Genomic DNA, 19893 nt, shown 5'->3' with positions numbered 1-19893 from the left:
TAATGAAATTGCTGCTGTGATTTTATGGTTGAAAAGCATGAAATAGGTTTGGATGGTCTTGAGATGTATGTTGGTGTTTTCTTGTTGATATGAGCATGTTTGTACTTGGACATTTTGAATTTATGTTTGGTTAGGGTTAGACATAATTTAAAAGGAATTTTATTGTGTTTTTATTCTGTTATTGAACTTTGAAATTAATTGTTGAAGTTCAAGTTCTTGGTTATTTTGCTCAAGTTGGAGCTTTAAATTTTATATTGTTTAATCTGAATTTTCGGGGTTTTTACCATTGGATTTTTAATGCGTGAATTGTGTTTTAAGCTCTTGATTTAATTATTGGAAAATCTATTTGATGGAATTAAGTTTTTGTTGTGAATTAAGCAGAAATGGATGAGTTTAGGGGTTGAAATTCATTGTTGAATGTTGATTTTTAGTTGCTGATTTTTCGTGTTATTGGAGAGTGAATTAGGTGTAATTCCTCTCTAATTACTTGGTTTATGCTACGTGAAAGTTTGGTATGATTGTGGGTTGATATAGCATGAAAATTGTTGTTTTTGGATGCATTTTTGCGGCTGGAAACTGGATTTCCTCGGTCTTTAAACCAAGTAGACGCGACCATTTTATGGCATTATAGTGTGTTTTTTTCGGGTTTTTATTTTGATCATAACCTTTTACTCGGGACTCTATTTGGAACGTTATTTATATCGTTGAAAAGCGCTTTCCGAGCTCTATGTGAATATCTAGCATTTAAATGCCTAGTTTATAATTTGTAGAAAAGAATTTAGGGATTAACCTTATACTTGTGTATCCTGGAATTGTGACTAGGATTACCGGCACTTGGTCAGGAGCACCCGGGAATTTGGAATCTCCATATATACGGGACATCAGGTAAGACAGTAGTTAGCACGTAGAGATATGCGCAATGACGCTTATATGGAATATGATAGATAGGAAAGACTAGAAACTGGGATTAGAGTTATTACTCTAAAGTGAGCGATTTATTGGCTTAGGGTTATTACCCTAGTAAATTAACAATATGTAATTGTTATGCCATGATGTATATAGATGTATATTGAAATCAAGGGTTATGTGTTCAAGGCATAATCAGGTTGGACTCGGTAACTAGAACCGAGATGAACCGTTCTAAGGCCTTATTGTAATTAGACGTGTGAGAGTAACACGTAGGTCTATGACACATAGACATAAATAGGCGTGTGAGCGTAAATCGCGGGTCAATATGAAATGGCATTATTATTTATGTGATGAGTTATATGTGATTATCGATATATTTTACTGTCTTGCAAGGCTTGGCTCACGGGTGCTCTACTGTGAAGGAAAGGGTAAATCTGTTTCTGATCAGCCATGAGCAGGGGAGGTGGGTGATGTATGTACATGTTCGGGCCACACTAGACCAAGCGGGTTGGGGTCTATCAGTGATGATTTTTTTTGTTACTCTGTTTTGCCGCTTAGGTCAGCTATTGTAAACAGACTTGTAATATTTTGTAAATTGTTTTTGGGATTCCGAGACATGTAACATTTGTTTGTTTGTAAAGTTAAAATTATTACAAGTTTATTTTCATTCGATTTGCATTTAAAGTTTAAATTTCCCGCCTTTTTCTGTTTAGTAATCAGGTTAGGGGATTAGGGTTTCTTCGTTATCGTCGGTAACGTGCCTAATAGTGAGGGCATTACACCATGTATAGTATATATTTCGTTAAATCTATGTGGTTGTTGTTTGTTTGTTTGCTTTTGATATAAATTTTACAGAAATCGTGAGATCTCGTTATTTAGAGTATTTTGTCTGTTCGTATTTTTCTCGATGGGTTCTCGACACGTTCTCGATGGGTTCTTGACACCATTGTCTCAATGTTAGGGATGATCTTTCTCGACTGGTTCTTGATACGTTCTCGATAGGTTCTCGGCACGGATGTCCCAAGGTGAGGGATGACCTTTCTCGAGGGGTTATTCTGAAAATTTGGTCAGTTTGGAATGGTGGTGATGGTATTTTCTAATTCAATGGTGTTGGTTGGGAAAAATAAAAACGATTTATGTTCTTGATTATTTATCGACGGACTCTTGATAGATTATCGACATGTTTTGGTGGGGGTCATTAAGTTTAGATATTATCGATGTGTTATCGATATGTTATCGACATGTTTTTGATAGCTGAGACATTGAAAAAATTGTAATTTTTTTCATTGATTCTCATTTAAATGTCGATTGATTATCGACGAGTTGTCGATAAGATTTAGCTTTTGGTGATAGTCATTAAGTTTAGCTATTATTAAAGGGTTGTCGATATGTTATCGATATGTTATCGATAGTTGAAGCATTGCCAAAAAAATTATAATTTTGTTATTTTTATTGATTATTGTTTGAATATCGATTAATTATTGACGAGTTGTTGATAGATTATCGATTAAGATTTAGCTTTTGGTTCTTGACATGTTAAAGTCTGCGTTATCGATATGTTCTTGACAAGTTCTCGATAGTTGAAGCATTACAACCGAATTGTAATTTTGTTTTTTTTTTATTTATTATCCCTTGAATATCAATTGATTATCGATGGGTTGTCGACAGAATCTTGACAGATTATAACACAATAAAAGTGGTCTAATTTTTGGTGCGTAATGTAATATTATAAGATTAAAACATAAAAATAGTTGAGTAAGAACAATAGATCTAATATATAATATAATTTGTTGGTATCTCGTAACATTACTTTTTTATTTATATATTAAAAATTATCACTTGCATGTTAAACAAACAATAGTGTTAGTTAAGTTATATTATTACAATTAATAGTATAATTTTTTTTTTTTGGTTAATGACAACTATAACAAACTCTTTTTGTTACATAAAAGATTTGTCAATATAAATAGCACATATATGTATATGTCAAATGAGGATGATGATGAAACTTTAAGAATTACTCTATTGCTAGAATTAATATAATTATGTACTTCAATAAAATTGTAAAAAAATAAAGCAAATATCAATGAAAGTATAGAATAAACTATCCATTTGATGACCTTCAAATCAGCTTTGACTCAACGATAATTAAAATTTTTGTACCATTACCTGCCCATTTAAAAGATTAATTTAGTTCAATATGAAGCAAAAGTATACTAACTAATTAAAAAAAAGTTTAATGGATAAATCATTAAATATAAAATGTAACAGAAGAATAAGGTAGAAAGGGAAACACAAGTGTTGACCTCGCTTTTAGATAACGATAATGAGTCAATTCAAGTGATTAGAAATAATAAGTAATGACAATAATAATTAAACAAATAAAACACATAAATTGTGAGAAAAAAACTAAGAAGTTCTTAATCTATCTCGAAAGCTCTTACAATAGTTTTTGCAATTTAAGTGCTCTGGAAATATTGATTTTGGATCCCATAATAGTGAAATGATTTCACTATTTATAGGTAATGATTACATCAGTTAGGTTTCCCAAAACTAATAAGAATTAAAATAGGAAACTTAAGTACTTTCCTTAAACAAATAAAGTAAAAAAGAAAACTAAGTAGGGTTCCTCTTATTTTCTTGTCAATGCAAATTTGTTTCATAAAATAGGGATATTATCGTGACCTGAATACTTGAAGATTTATAGAAAGTATCTCTGAAGAACCTTTTAAGAACATATCGATAACCCGTCGAGAAAGGTCTTCCTGACCTTGGGACATCTGTGTCGAGAACCTATCGAGAATGTATCAAGAACCAGTCTAGAAAGATCATCCTAACCTTGAGACAATAGTGTCAAGAACCCATCGAGAACGTGTTAAGAACCCATCGAGAAAAATATGAAGAGACAAAATACTCCAAACAACGAGATCTCACGATTTCTACAAATTTATATCAAAACTAAAAAAAAAGCAAACAAACAAACAACAACCACATAAATCTAACAAAAATATACTATACATGGGGTAAGGAAGTTTACAAAACACTTTCAAACAAAATATTTTACAAAACACTTTCAAACTAAATATTTTACAAAACACTTACCCATTAATCCACAATGAGAGGGAGGTAGGGCGGATGTCCTTCACGACGAGGGTCGGGGGCTGGGCTGATGTGGGATGGTTGGGCAAACGTCCTTCACGACGCGGTTGGCTGAGTATTCCAGCGGCGGTAGGTGGCAACTATAGGGTATGCTTTTTTGCAATGTGGTTCTCCTCATATGGGGTTAGAGAGAGAGAGAGAGAGAGAGAGAGAGAGAGAGAGAGAGAGAGAGAGAGAGAGAGAGAGAGAGAGAGAGAGAGAGAGAGAGAGAGAGAGAGAGAGAGAGAATGGATTATTTTTAAGTTTTTTAGGTTTTGAAAAACATAATTAAATTGTAAGGGTATTTTGGGTAAAATGAGGAGTTATTAGAATAGTATTGTATAAAATAAGTAATAGGGTATTTTTTGTAATAATGATTGTTATTAAGTATAAAAAATACAATTTCCATAATAATAATAATAATAAATAAATAAACCAAAAAAATGGGTCTACATAGTACACTTACATCAACCGTTTGCATACTATTTTACATAATAAATTATTTATAAATTTTATAGAATTGAGCATTATTTGACACGTTGAGGTGTCTAACACCACACTGATGTATGCAATACTCTATAATTAGTTAGCGATTTCTTATATTATTTATTAAATCAAATGTGTAAGATGCGATATTAAAATACAATATAATGAATGAGCTGACTTGAATTAGTTAAAATCAGTTAGAGAAGTTGGTTAGGAGAAGTTGCTAGTTAGTTAGTTACTTGCTACCTGTAACTAATTAGTTTCTTGTATCTCTAAGATATATAGCTTGTACTTTGTTTTTCCTAATTCATTGAATAATAAATAGAGTTTTCACTCTCTTCCTTTCTTTTTCTTTCCATAACCTTATATTGTATCAGAGCAGGTCTCTTTGTAAATTCCTTTTCTGTTTCTTTCTTCCATGGCTCGGGGTGAAGGAGTTCAAACTCAAAGCACTTTTGAAACATCCAATCATTTTTTGTTTTAGATTCGAATAATCTATCGTTTTTTGATGATGCTCGAAATCCTTATTTTCTTTCTAGGAGTGATCACCCTAGAGCTATTTTAGTTCAAAAACTCTTTACTGGATGTGAAAATTTTGGCTCATAGTGTCGAGCTATGCAAGTGGCTTTAATTGCAAGGAAAAAGTTAAAATTCATCAATGACAAGCTCCATGCTCTTGAAGAAGACGATGATGAATTTGAATTATGGAACGAATGCAATAGCATTGTTATCTCCTCGATTCTTCATGACGTGTCTAATGAAATAGTTGAAAGCATCATGTACATGGATAATGCCACAACAATCTAGTCTAATATTGAAGAAAGATTTAATTAGAAAAATCACCCCTCTTATTTTAGAAGCCATTCGAGCTAAATAATCTTTTGTTCAAGGTGCAAATAGTATTACTACATATTTTACTCATCTCAAATTTCTGTGGGATTTAATTCAAGAATATACACCATAACCTGTTTGTACTTGTGGTGCTATGAAGATAATTCAAGATTACCAAAATGAAGATCAAGTTCTTGAATTTTTGGTTGGTCTTAATGAGTCGTTCAATAGAGCTAGTATTGGTATTTATTTTACTAGGATCTAGATTTACTGACATATTTGTTTCATTAACACCCCAAATATGAATTTTTTAAAACAATGAAACTAAGCACATAAAAGTTTAGAAAACCTTACATTGATGCAGCGAAATAATAATGACTCCTTCCGCTCAGATCTCTAACCCTTGTTCCTTTCTGTCGTAGAGTAATAACAAGATCTGTGCCTGAATCTCTTTCTCTCCTTTGGGTTGGTTACCACTGTCTTTCAGACTATGATTGAGTACTTGACTTGCTATGTGTGGGAATAATACTCTATCACTATGGCTCGAATTGGTGATGAACAATGCATGAGGTGTGAAATCACTATGAAAGGAGTCTCTCATTTACTAGTTGTCAGAGAATGAAAACTAGGTTTAGGTTGGTTGAATTAGGTTGTTGGATGAGAATGAGAGCATCGTGTTCTTTTTATAGTATTTCAACTAGGGTTTATGATTTAATTATATGGATTAAAAAAGAATAAAATAATGGGCAAAAATCACACTAAGTGGTCGGCCATTATTTGGGCCTCACTAATTACAATTTTTCCATTTTATTTTAACCACTTATTCTTCTTTCAATAATGCTATATTTTTCAATTTTAGACTTATAAATGTCAAACTATTTATTTAATAATCATAATTAATTATCGAATAAAATTGTCATTTTTTTATTTATTAATTAGACTTAACAAAGTCTCTTAATTAACAAATGAACCCCAAAACTTCTTTTCTTCACAATTTAGCCATTGCTTAGTAAAAATTCATAAAGAAGACATAGTCTAATGTTAGAATTATAATTGATTAATTATAACTAATTAATTGAGTCTGCAAGCAGTATTATCTCAACTAGTGTGAGGACCATGGGCCTATATAGCAAGACTTCCAATAAGTAGCACTAGAATTTACAAAGTAAATTCTCTAACTTATTAATTTTTCCTTGTGGCACTATAAATTTGGAATTGCCCTCTTAATTATATAGAACGCTTTATATGTACCAAGATATAGATAAATTATGAAATATGCATTGTTACAATCCAAATAGTCAAAGATCCTCTATAGATGATCAACATTGAATAGGGACAAATTTACCGTTCCACCCTTCAATATATTTTATTCTTAAAACACTTAACTACCTATAAATGATATTTTAGTAAACTAATATAATTACTAAAATGAGGTCTCAATCATTTATCTCTATTAAGCCAAGCTCGAAGGAAATCATCATTTCGCTTATAAATATTTATAGATGCTATAGATTCCATATCTATGATTAGCGCTCCCACTCAATTGAACTATCATGTTCCCAAGATGTATGTGTTCAACTGTACGAGCTTCAAGGAACAACTCTAAGAACATAAATAATACAATTAAGATCGAACCTAACCATCTCAACATTAAGATCTATAGACTTAAGATCAACCAATTATATTGACTTAGAATGATATAACGGTAAGTTTATGATATCTTATCCAAGTTCAATATTGATCTAATCTAATGTATACTCCATACATCCGATACTGGTATACTTTGCCCATTTCCTAGGAAGGACATAATACTTATCCAAGGTGTAAGTATACCTTATCAATTATTATCACGTCACTCTAAATCCAATGTATTGACGAATAATGGGAATTAAACTTTTTAACATATAATAATGATTATATTCCACTATGTTGACAACACTAGAACTATGAATAATCATATGTTCTAGACTTAATAAAATTTATACATTAAACATATAATCATGAAATAAATCATGTGAACCATGTAACATAAATTGATTTCAGATCTTTTATTAATTAGTAAATCTGATTATATTTAAATGAGTTTTATTTACGGCACAAAACCCAAAAGCTAAATCTCAAATCCTGATGCAATATCCTATTCCTAACATCAATAAAGCCTACGCTTCTGTTATACAAGAAGAAAGCCAAAGATGCTTGTCGAATGCCTCCACTGACAGTGATAAAAGAGGACATGGATCGAACCATGGACAGTTTGCAGGAGCTATTCAACCACATTGAATTAATTTGATGTGCACTCATTGTGGTATTATTAGCTATACCATATCAAGATGTTTTTAGATACATGGTTATCCTTCTAGATACAAACTCCATCGAAAGTTTCCTAATGGAAATGCCAATTCCTCAGGGAATTATAATGGGCACAAACCTACTGCAGCGAATACTTCTACTATATCAGAAGGAAATGTTGGCGAAAATGGAGAAGCGACAGTTAGTAATCAAGACCATTGTGTTACGAAAAATATGAATAATACGCAAGTGTACGTAATCAAGTAGTACTCACGCAAGTGAAGTCGATCCCACAAGAAATTGAACTGAATACCACTAGATTAGACTTATGTTTCTATTTGGCAAACTTATAATTTTATGACAATAAAAATTAAGAAATAAAATTCAGCAATGAAAAGATTTAATCAAAGATGGCAAATTAGGGAAAAGAATCTTTTTGATTTAATTATCCAATTGTTATTGCTAGTTACTACTCTCTTTCTTAATGTGAATACTAGATTATAAAAATTAACCTAACTATTTTCAGATCTTTTAGGCCCTAAATCACATGTTATCTAATCATCTTTGAATTAGACTAACATGTAATCAGCATTAAGCAATAATCTAAATGTCACATAGGCTATGCAAATACTTTCGTTTCACATCAAAATCTAGTTTATCAAATTTTAGCATTCCCAATTCTCGCTTTTCAGATTTTGAATTGGGATCATAAAGCATGCAAAACGTGATCAATCTTAAACATGTAATTAAATAGAAATATGGATAAATTTCACAATCAAGAAAGGAGAAATAACAATTATCATTAACTAAAAATAATGTCAATCCATATTCATCATCTCCCAAAATAGGAGTTTAGTTCATAATCTCCATAGTCAAATCCATAATAAAAATTGAAACAGAAAATAACATAGAAAAATTAAGAGAAGAGAAAAGAACTGGTTGAAGCAATCGATCCGGGTCGCCACAAGCCGTTCTTGAAGTCCTCTCCTTTGTTTCTAAGGCTCCAATTCGGAATATTAATAAATAATAACGAGGTCCCTTTAAAATGAGCCAAGTTTTCTCTTTAAAATTCGTGAAATTACAAAACTGCCCATTTTTTCCGTCAAGAAGGCTTTGTCGCGGCTAAGCTTTTTCCCGCCGCGACAAAGGATTCTACCCGTCGCGATGGGCTTTGGCAGAAAAGAGCTTTGTACATTTTTTTCTCAACTTTTTGATCTCTTCTCCTCTATTCTTGTGAATACTTCCTTTAAACATTCGGGGACCTAAAACAAAAGAATCAAGCGTAAAATAGCCCTAAAACTAGAAACAAAAGTCGAAAACTACCGAAAAATGCGACTCAAAACTGAGACTAAAATTAGCCTAACAAATTCCCCCAAACTAGATCTTTACTCGCCCTTGAGTAAAACTAAAAACTAAGACAAAGAAAAAATGACAGGACAGATAACTGAGCCTCCAAATAATTAAACTACCGCTGCCACCTGTGCAACTTCAATCATGGTTAAACCAAATTTTCATTCCAACAACTCTAAACATTAACTCGGATGCACAAGCTAGAAAAAAAACCATGTATAGATGCAAAATACATCAATTTGAAACATATCACAATCATTCTACTCTTACCAACGTTCCACCAACCAATGTTCAATATGCTTGCATGACCTACCTCTCTCTACTAATGTCAGCAACCCCTGCTCTGAATCAAAAGGTCTTTCTCGGTTGAAATGTCATGGCTTAGGTGAAAGGTAGATGAAACGTCATTTCGGCTACATTATACCATAAGCACACTTTAACCCAAACAAGCACCCATATAAATCCACATTTTTCAATATTTACCAAAAGAAACTTGTAAAAGATTGAGAATTTCCACTTTATGTTTCCAACATCACTTTTTCTAAGACTTGTTACTCTTTTTTCTTTTTTTCTATTTTGTTTTGTTCTTCCTTTTCCTTTTTGGATACATTCCTTTTGTTTTTTTTCTTAAGGAATTAGCACAATTTTTTCTTTCTAGTGATGATGAAAATATTTTTTCTCTACACAACTTTCCTCAATCTCCCACTTCTGAAATAATACCCACTCATAACACTTCATCCCCCCAAACTTATTTAAAAGCTTATGGCACAATAAGGTACATTGGGAATTAAAGTAAATAATGGAAACACATTAGGGTCAATTAAGTTGTTAAAATTTTTGAAACATGCTAACGCTCAACTTTGGGTATACTAAGGACGAAATTTTACTGGTAAGCTTGAAAGGCCAATCGGTCCAAAGAAAAATGCCTAAATCATTTTCCAATTAACAGTCATCAAGGATTTTAGCTTCAAGGAGGTAAGTCAAGCAAGTTCTATTCGATGTCAAGCAAACATTCCACAAACCCAAGTAGAACAAAAGTGATACTATCCAAAAATCAATAATTCACATCTATATAGCAAAAAAATTTCACAAGGCATCCAATTCAATCCAAAGAGTTATTGAATTAAGCAGACGATTTAAATTTCAATCCATCATACAAATAAACAACATCAGTTCAATCAATATATTATCATTGGCTCAACTATCAACACATGGAAACTTAAAACTAAAAACTAAACAATCTAACCTACTAAAAACAAAGACATTGAAAACGTAAAAAATTTTAAATCCCTCCCCCCAAACTAAAGACTCACATTGTCCTCAATGTGACATAATATTCAAGGTGAGAAGGACTTACCTAGGACCCCCATCAGAAGGGGTTGGATCTCAATACTGCTTCAAATTGGATCAAGCCCACCTCTTGCATCCAAAAGGGTCCTTGTACAAAATGAAAAAATTTTACGGGTCCTTGCATCCAATGGTTATTTACATTAATGTTCGTTGTAGTATAGTTGTAAGTATTCCCGCCTGTCACGCGGGTGACCCGAGTTTAATCACCGGCAACGACGCCAAAAACTTGTTACGAAAAATATGAATAGCTACGCAAGTGATCGTAATCAAGTAGTACTCACACAGGTGAGGTTTATCCCACAAGGAATTGAACTGAATACCACTAGATTAGAGTTATGTTCCTATCTACCAATCCAAAAATTTTTATGACAATAAAAATTAGGAAATACAATAAAATAAAATTCAGCAATGAAAAGATTTAATCAAAGATGGTAAATTAGGGAAAAGAATCCTGTTGATTTAATTACCCAATTGTTAATGTTAAATACTACTCTCTTTCTTAATGTGAATGACATATTATAAAAATTAACCTAACTCTTTTCAGATCTTTTAGGCCCTAAATCACATGTTATCTATTCATCTCTGAATTAGATTAACATGTAATCAACATTAAGCAATAATCTAAATGTCACAAACGCTATGCAAATACTTTCATTTCACATCAAAACCTAGTTTATCCAATTTCAACATTCCCAATTCTTCCTTTTTAGATTTTGAATTGGGATCATAAAGCATGCAAAAGATTATCAATCTTAAACATGTAATTAAACACAAATATGGATAAATTTCATAATCAAGAAAGGAGAAATAGCAATTACCATGAACTAAAAATAATGTCAATCAACATTCATCATCTCTCCAAATTAGGAGTATAGTTTATAATCTCCATAGTCAAATCAATAATTAAAATTGAAACAGAAAATAACCTAGAATGATTAAGAGAAGAGAAAAGAACTGGTTGAAGCAATCGATCCGAGTCGCCACAAGCCGTTCTTGAAGTGTCCTTTGTTTCTAGGGCTCCAATTCTAAATATTGATAAAAAATCATGAGTTCCCTTTTAAATGAGCCAAGTTTTCTCTTTCAAATTCGTGAAATTACAAAACTGCCAATTTTTTTTGGTCAGGAAGGCTTCGTCGCGGCGAAGCTTATTCCCCATCACGACGGCTGGAGCATTCTCAACTTGGAAAACTTTTTACCAAGTCCCGTCGTGGCAAAGCCTTTCCCCGTCGTGACGGGCTTTGGCAGAAAAGAACTTTGTACATTTTTTCTCAACTTTTTTATATGTTGTCATCTATTCTTGTGAATACTTCCATTAAACATCTGGGGACCTAAAACAAAATAATCAAGCGTAAAATAGCAGTAAAACTAGAAACAAAAGTTGAAAGTTACCCAAAAACGCGACCCAAAACTTAGACTAAAATTAGCCTAGCACCTGGTTTCAAGTCTTTCAACTATACAGTGTCAAGGATTGATGACATTGTTGTCTCAAAGGGTTCCATAGATTCCATCTTCTTCTACTGAACCTCCTATGGTTTCTAAGTTTTCTGGTAAGATTCTAAAAATTTATAAATCTACTTTGATAATTGACACAAGTGCCACTCACCATGTTTTTCATGACATTTGGCATTTCTTTATTTCAAGATAGATATTTTGATTCTTCTATCACTACTTGTCAAATTTCTAAATGGAGCTAATGGTAAAGTTACTTGCTTAGGAACAATACATGTTTTACCCAATTTGTATCTTCTTAATGTGCTTTATGTACCAGATTTTTATTGCAACTTATTGTCTATTAGTGCACTAACTGATTCTGGTGTTAATTCTTTCAATTTTTAAACTAAACACTGTGTCATTTAAGAAAATTTGAGGAAATAAGTGATTGGGACAGGTGAAAAGATTGGAAGACACTATTATTTGAGGAAACCTTTGTCAATTCTGACACTTTGCCTTACCATTATAACAAATTCTTTTCTCATCTTGCTATTAATCATCCTCATTCCTCACCTCATTTTGACACAAACACTATTAAAGATACTTCTAATTCTCACAGTGGGAGAGTAATTCAACACACTGCTAAACCATCTTACTTAAATGACTATCATTATTTCATATCCACTAATAATATTTGTGCTTCTTCTTAGGATAACATGCCTGTCACTACACATTCATTACACTAGGTTCTTGATTACTCAAAATTGTCACCTCAATTTCGTGCCTTTGTTTTGGCCATCTAAAGTCAAACAGAGACAACTTGTTTTGAGCAAGCTCAAGGTATCACTAAATGGGATAATGCTATTTCTACAGAGATAATTTTCTTGGAAGAAAATGAGGCTTGGATCATTGTTAGCCTTCCACCGGATCAACATGTCATTGGTTGTAGATGGATGTATAAGATCGATTTCAATACTGATGGATCAGTAGAAATATTTAAGGCAAGACTTGTTGCGAAAGGATATAACCAGCAGGAAGGAGTTGATTTTTATAAAAATTTTGCACCTATAACTAAGTTGGTTACAGTAAAACTTGTGCTTGCTCTTGCTGCTGTGCATGGGTGGCATTTACATTAACTTGATGTCAATAATGTCTTTCTTCATGGGGATCTTCATGAAGATGCTTTTATGACTCTACCTCCTGGGTATAGTCCTAAGGGCGAGACTAAATTGCCATCAAATGTTGTACGAAATATTGAATAATATTTTATATGGACTAAGACAAGCCTTTAGACAGTGGTTTGAAAAATTCTCCACTGCTATAATCGAAGAAGGCTTTTCTCATTCAACTATAAACCATTCTTTATTGAGGAAATTCTTCCTCAGCAAGTTACATCGTTCTACTTGTTTATGTGGATGATGTTATTCTTTCTGGTGACAACATTGAGGAGTTGGAAGCAATAAAAATTAGTTAGAACAATAGGTTTAAACTGAAAGATTTGGGAAACTTAAAGTATTTTCTTTGACTTGAAGTCGCTAGATCCAAAAAGGATATCTTTGTGTCACAATGACCTTATGCATTTCAACTCCTTGAAGAACTTGATTACTTGAGATCTAAACCAGTTAGCACACCAATGGAAACAAACTTGAAACTATCACAAGAAGCACAAGAAAAAAAAGATGATTTTGCTGATCCAACATTATACAGGAAGATAATTGGGAAGCTACAATAATTAACAATTACTAGACCTGACATAGCATACCCTGTGAACAAATTAAGCCAATTCTTGACTGTTCCTAAGTCTAGAAATCTTCAAGTCGTACAAAGGATTCTGCAATATGTTAAATCAAGTCCAGGACAGGGACTATTTTTTCCTCCAACATCAGAGATATTACTCAAAGCTTAGACGGATTCAGACTGGACAGCTTGTGTGGACACTAGGAGATCGACTACATAGTTTTTTGTTTTTCATGGAGATTCAATCTTCTCTTGGAAAAGTAAAATGCAGCATATAGTTTCAAGGTCATTTGCTGAGGTAGTGTATAGGGCGATGGCAAATACTGCATGTGAAGTTATTTGGTTGCTGCCATTGCTCAAGGAACTAAGGGTTGAACACAAAGGTCCATCTTTGATGTTTTGTGATAACAAAGACGCTCAATACATTGCAGCCAATCTGGTGTTTTATGAAATAATTAAACACATAAAGATTGACTGTCATTTGATCAGACAAAAATATAAGAAGGATTGATCAAAACTTCTCATGTTTCCCCTAAAGACCAGCTTGCTGATATGATGACAAAAACTCCTCTTCCTAAGTAGTTCAGAGCTCTTAAAGACAAGATTGGATTGGTAAATATATAGTTATATACCATCCATCTTGAGGGGGAGTATTAAAAATGAGCTGACCTGAATTAGTTAGAATCAGTTAGAGAAATTAGTTGGGAGAAGTTGTTAGTTAATTAGTTACTTGTTACCTGTAACTAATTAGTTTCTTGTATCTCTAAGTTACATATATCTTGTACTCTATTTTTTCTAATTCAATGAATAATAAATAGAGTTTTCACTCTCTTTCTTTCTCTCTCTTTCCGCAATCTAATGTGCACTACTAATATGTTAATTTTTGTAGTGCTTAACACCTGTACTCTTTAATATTTTTCTTAAGAATTAATAAAATGTCTACTATAATCATTAATGTATATTATCATATTAAAATATTTATTCACCATTCAAATATGGAAAATACAAAACGTGTATCTCTGTAGTCTCCTTAAATACATGATTTTATGAAATTATGTATAGTTTCTATGGTGCCCTCCCTAAGAATGGGAGCAGAGTAGTGGCACCATCTTGTTCCTTGTTTTTGGCACGAAGATAATTATAATTAATCTGAGATACAATATTATATGGTTAATGGCGTACCCATAATTTAAAGTGAGTGGAGGTGTATTTTTTTTTTAGTAAAAGTAGGGAGCAAAAATAAATTTAAAAAGAAAAAATAAAGTGTAGTTAGTGGGATTTAACCTTTACCCACTAATGTATTGGTAATCTATCTTAACCATTACACCAAGCTTACTATTATGTCTATTAATATTATCTTTTAATACAAATATATCTTGTAACTAACTAAAATACATGTATATTTTTTTCTCAAGGCGACTGCCCCCTCTCCTCTCGCTATAATGTGGGTCCGCCTCTAGAGGTCTGCCAATTTTTTATTTTTTTTAAAATAAAATAATAATAACAATTTATGCATGGCATCCTAATCGAAATTTGTCAAATAATTTCTTTCGCGTGTACAATGAAAAATACGTATGTGCATGCATACAAATTTTATTTTTATACTGTAAATTATTTCAGATATCTTAATGTATAATCATGTATATTAGAACTATAATATACGTTATAAAATGTGAGATTATAGTTTATCGTTTTATCCGACTTAATACGAAAGTATTTTTCTATACATATATGTATAAATAAGAATATAATTCTGGGCATTTCAGTTTCTATTTTAACTTTACTAAAAAGCTAAGTTTGATAATATATTTTTTTTTTGAATATAGAAAATCTCAAACACAAAAAAAATCAAAGGAATTCCACACTATGGAAAATTTTAACTCAGAAAAATCAGCATAGATAAGTTGGGAACAAATGCTAACCTCTTCGTAGCCCGAACGGATTTATGGGCGGAGATGCTTCGTGGTTGTCGTCATGGTCGGAGAGGGAACAAATCGGGGTTGGGCGACGCCTCTGACGAGAGTAGAATGAGATTGGTTTGTTTATGGGGTTGGTTCTGTATAAGGGGCTAGCTGATGGGTTTTTTAGGGCAGCATGGTTTTCTTTATTTCAATAGAAAAAAAAAATAATAGAGGCGGGAGATAAAAAGTGAAAGAGGCGGGGCTTTGTTATTTTCATTTTGGTATATAATATCTTTTTGGCCTCGATTTATAACTGAGACTAAAGGGGTTTTTAAACTTTCAAATATCAGTTATTAACTAACACCATAGAGGCATTTGGTTTTTTTTTTAGCTCTTTTAATTTCAGTTTAGGCTTTAGTCTCGGTTAATTAACTGACACCATTACTTTTTTTAAATGTCAGTTATAAACCGACACCTTAAAATTGAGCTACTCTATGGTGTCAGTTTTTTAAATTAAATGATTCTGAAACTGATACCAAAAGTGTCTTTTGTAGTAGTGATATTCTTATATTATTTGATTTCTCCAGAAATACATCTTCAAATATTGGCTTAAAAGTTGTCAACAACAACTGTAAGGGTAAATATATTTCTCTTAAGAGAATAGAAGACTGTATAGTGTCCAAAATATCCATATGAATCTTTATGCACCATATATCACTTGAAATACATGAATCAATAATTTTGTACCTTTATAAAAGGATACGGAAAACAAAGAAAAAAAAACCATCTTTGAATAAGATGTTGTATGCGTGAATCGATAAGTCGATTAAAAAGAATTTCTTGAAAGAATAAAGACAAGGACCTTTATAAACGCCCAAATATGTGTTTGGTAAAAGAAAAGTGTTGGGTATTTGAGTTCACACACAGGTATAGTATAGTTAAGTCCTCAATTATATCTGTGTTCGATCATGCGGCCGAAAAATTAATGATGTGTGCATGCATCACACATTCCGTCATAATTAATTGAAGCAAATAAATTGAGGAATTCAAGTCTTTTATTTGCCTACAAAATAATAATATAATGATAAACTCTTGGCTTTTACATTGAAAAGTCAAACCAAAGTGCAGCTTATTAGAGAAAATCTCATGCATGGGAATTAGACAAAGAGCAACTTTTTCTGTCTTTTTCTTTTTATTTTTCCATTTTTCTTTTCATATTTTTTAATCTTACGGAAATTTGTCAATAATCAATATCTTTTTCTTTTTGAACTCATCAAGAATCAATATCTTCAAAAGTACTCAGTGTACTATATTTATTTGAAAAGGAAAATTTCACATCTATTATTCATAAATAACTCCATATTAAAATTATATTCCTTAATACATTTATATATTTTAGAAATTTTTACATGAAAAATCCATTTTACACAATTTATTACAAAATTACTCATACACGCTTATACCTACTTTTTTACTTACAATGTTTGTTTTATTACACATATACCACTTAGTCATCATTCCATCCATCATCAATCAAATCCTACTCTCTTCCCTCTCTTTTTTCATTTTCTATCAATCAATCCATCATTTCACTCTCTTTTTTTCTTCTTTTCTTTTTATTTTTAATTTTATTTCAGTTTTTAATTTTTTATTTTTAATTTTATTTCAGTTTTTAATTTTTTATTTTTAATTTTATTTTCAGTTTTTAATTTTTAATTTTTTTTTTCCATAACAATTCTTCTTTTCTTTTTATTTTTAATTTTTAATTGTAAAGCTAGTTTCTTATATATTGTTGCTTAGGTCTAGGATTGACTTCTATTAATCAATCCATCATTTCACTCTCTTTTTTTCTTCTTTCCTTTTTATTTTTAATTTTATTTCAGTTTTTAATTAAATCTTTTTAACTTATTAGTTTAACTTTACAACTTCTGAAATACTTTCATGACAAAAGAGAAGACTTTGACTAGGCCATTCAACTGATATAAGCATGTACAAATAAATTCATACAATTTTAATGTCATTTTCATTCTCGCTGGACTAGCTCAAAGCCACGTCAAAATAATTAGATAACAAAATAAAATAATAAGAAACAATTACCGATGATATTCTATACTTGAAAAGAAAACGATCTAATTCATGCTTATAGTAGTATTGACGTGAGTAGAGTTATAAAATTAATATTAGAAAAGTATTAGGACAAACATGATTAAAATTTATGAGTGAAGGTGGCAAAGCTAATAGATTAGATTAACCTGGTCAGTCCCATTTTTATATCATCAATGGGTAACAATGAGATTTATCATGGATGTTGATGTTCAAAGAGTTTTTCCTGTATTTTAGTTTGTATACAGTTGTTTTGTAGTTTTATTATAGTTTTGCTACTTGCATATGTTATTTCACTATAAAATTCATATGCAACTATTTGCACAAAACTTACTATGTATAACTACTATTTCTTAGTCCCCATCAAATTAAATTCTTGCATAATATATAAACTATCATAAAACGATAATGCAACTATAAGGCAACTATTTGCACTTGCATACAGTTGTTTTGTAGTTTTATTATAGTTTTGCTACTTGCATATGTTATTTCACTATAAAATTAATATGCAACTATTTGCACAAAACTTACTATGTATAACTACTATTTCTTAGTCCCCATCAAATTAAATTCTTGCATAATATATAAACTATCATAAAACGATAATCCAACTATAAGGCAACCAAAACAAAAAATAAATCAAAATGCAACTGTATATAACGTAGATGTATTATTCATGAGGTTTTTTTTTAAATTTTTCACATCATACATTGTTTTGGATTTAGTGGGAGCTCCAGATCTGTTTGTTACAGATCTACATTTCATGAATATAGATTTCGATATTAGGGGGAGTTATTTTGATCGAATAAAATAGAAAACAAATGTGTAATTTCAGTTTCTTCACAGTTTTTCTGATTTTTTTTTCGTCATTTTCAGTTTAGATCATTGCAGGTATTCTTTTCCAGTTGATTTTGCCAGAATTAATATATAGTTGTATTTTTCTCGTTTTGGTTTCATTTTGGTTGTTTTGCGGTTTTGAAACGAGCGCGTATTTTCATCTTCATGGTTCGCTCTGTACAGCTGAAGGCTTAGTGCATGTGGTATTTTTGTAAATATTTGTATATAGACTGTATAAATGTTTAATGGGCCGGCCCAAAGTATTTTTGTAATTTTTTTTCCTTTTTTGTATTTTTTTGTTTTTTTCCCTATATTTTAATTGACAAACTTCCCCTTTTACAATTTATTAATAAAAAAAAAAAGAAAACTCAACCACACAATTGCTCACTCTCTCTCTCAACAGCTCACACACAAGTAGCTCACTCTCTCTCTCAGCCCAACAATCTCTCTCAACTCACCCTCTCTCAGTCACTTCCGTTTCGATCCCTCTCTGTCTATAGTAGACATTGAACAACCCGACCACACTCAATCCCTCAGAAATCATTCAACCATTATAATAAGTAAGTTGTATTTTAACTATTTTTTAGACATTAAGAATAGTATGTAATTTATTTCCTTTATATATGTATGATGTTGTTTGAAATAGTGTTATTTTGCTTTATTCTGTCCAAAACACTAAATCTAATTTTCTCTCAATTTAGGTTTTTTTTTTACTGTTTATCAATGATTTATCGATAGTAATGTAATATCGATTTCTTGCAGGCAAAGGTCAAGGATGACCATTATCGATATGATGTTGATAAGTTGTCGACAGTATACGTACTTTTAAATTTAATCATCGTTGTCGACAGTATATTGACATATTGTTGATAATATTTAGAAAATATTTTCTGGTATTTTTTTCGATTATTTGTCGATTGGTTATCCATACTTTGTCGATGTATTGGAATATTTTCTAGTATTTTTTTTTGTTGACATTTTATTGATAGAATGTCGATATTAATACAAAAGAGTGAAAACTTTTAGACATAAGTAAAGACAAAACAAGTGAAAAATTTGAAATATAAGGAAAAAAGAAACAAGTGAAAACTTTTAAGCATAAGTAAAGACAAAATTATCATAACAATCATGAACTTTAAATGTAACCCCTAAACGTTAAATTTAAAAGTGTCTGTAGTTCAGGTGACTCATGCAATACACCCTCAACCACCTAGGCTTGACTGGTTCGCCTTTAACAAAACCTACTTTGTAACGACGACACCTTTGGGAGAACCTTGGTGGTAAATAAGCGAGATACCCATTCTTTTGAATTGGAACCTCCATTCTTTCGCCAACCTTTCATTTTCAAACCGTTCCATACATTCCAATTGCTCTTTTTGTAGAGCGTGACGATATTCTTCACTACATTTCTATTTGCTCTCTTTACTAGATATTTACAACTTAGAAGAGAAGAATATTCTAGGGTTAAAGAATAAGAAAGATATGTAACTTATGAAGTCAAAATTTTCTTTTATAAACTAGAATAGTTGTT

Source organism: Cannabis sativa, chromosome 6 (assembly GCF_029168945.1).
Source record: "Cannabis sativa cultivar Pink pepper isolate KNU-18-1 chromosome 6, ASM2916894v1, whole genome shotgun sequence".
NCBI classification, from domain to species: Eukaryota; Viridiplantae; Streptophyta; class Magnoliopsida; order Rosales; family Cannabaceae; genus Cannabis; species Cannabis sativa.
This window is presented reverse-complemented; position numbering follows the sequence as displayed.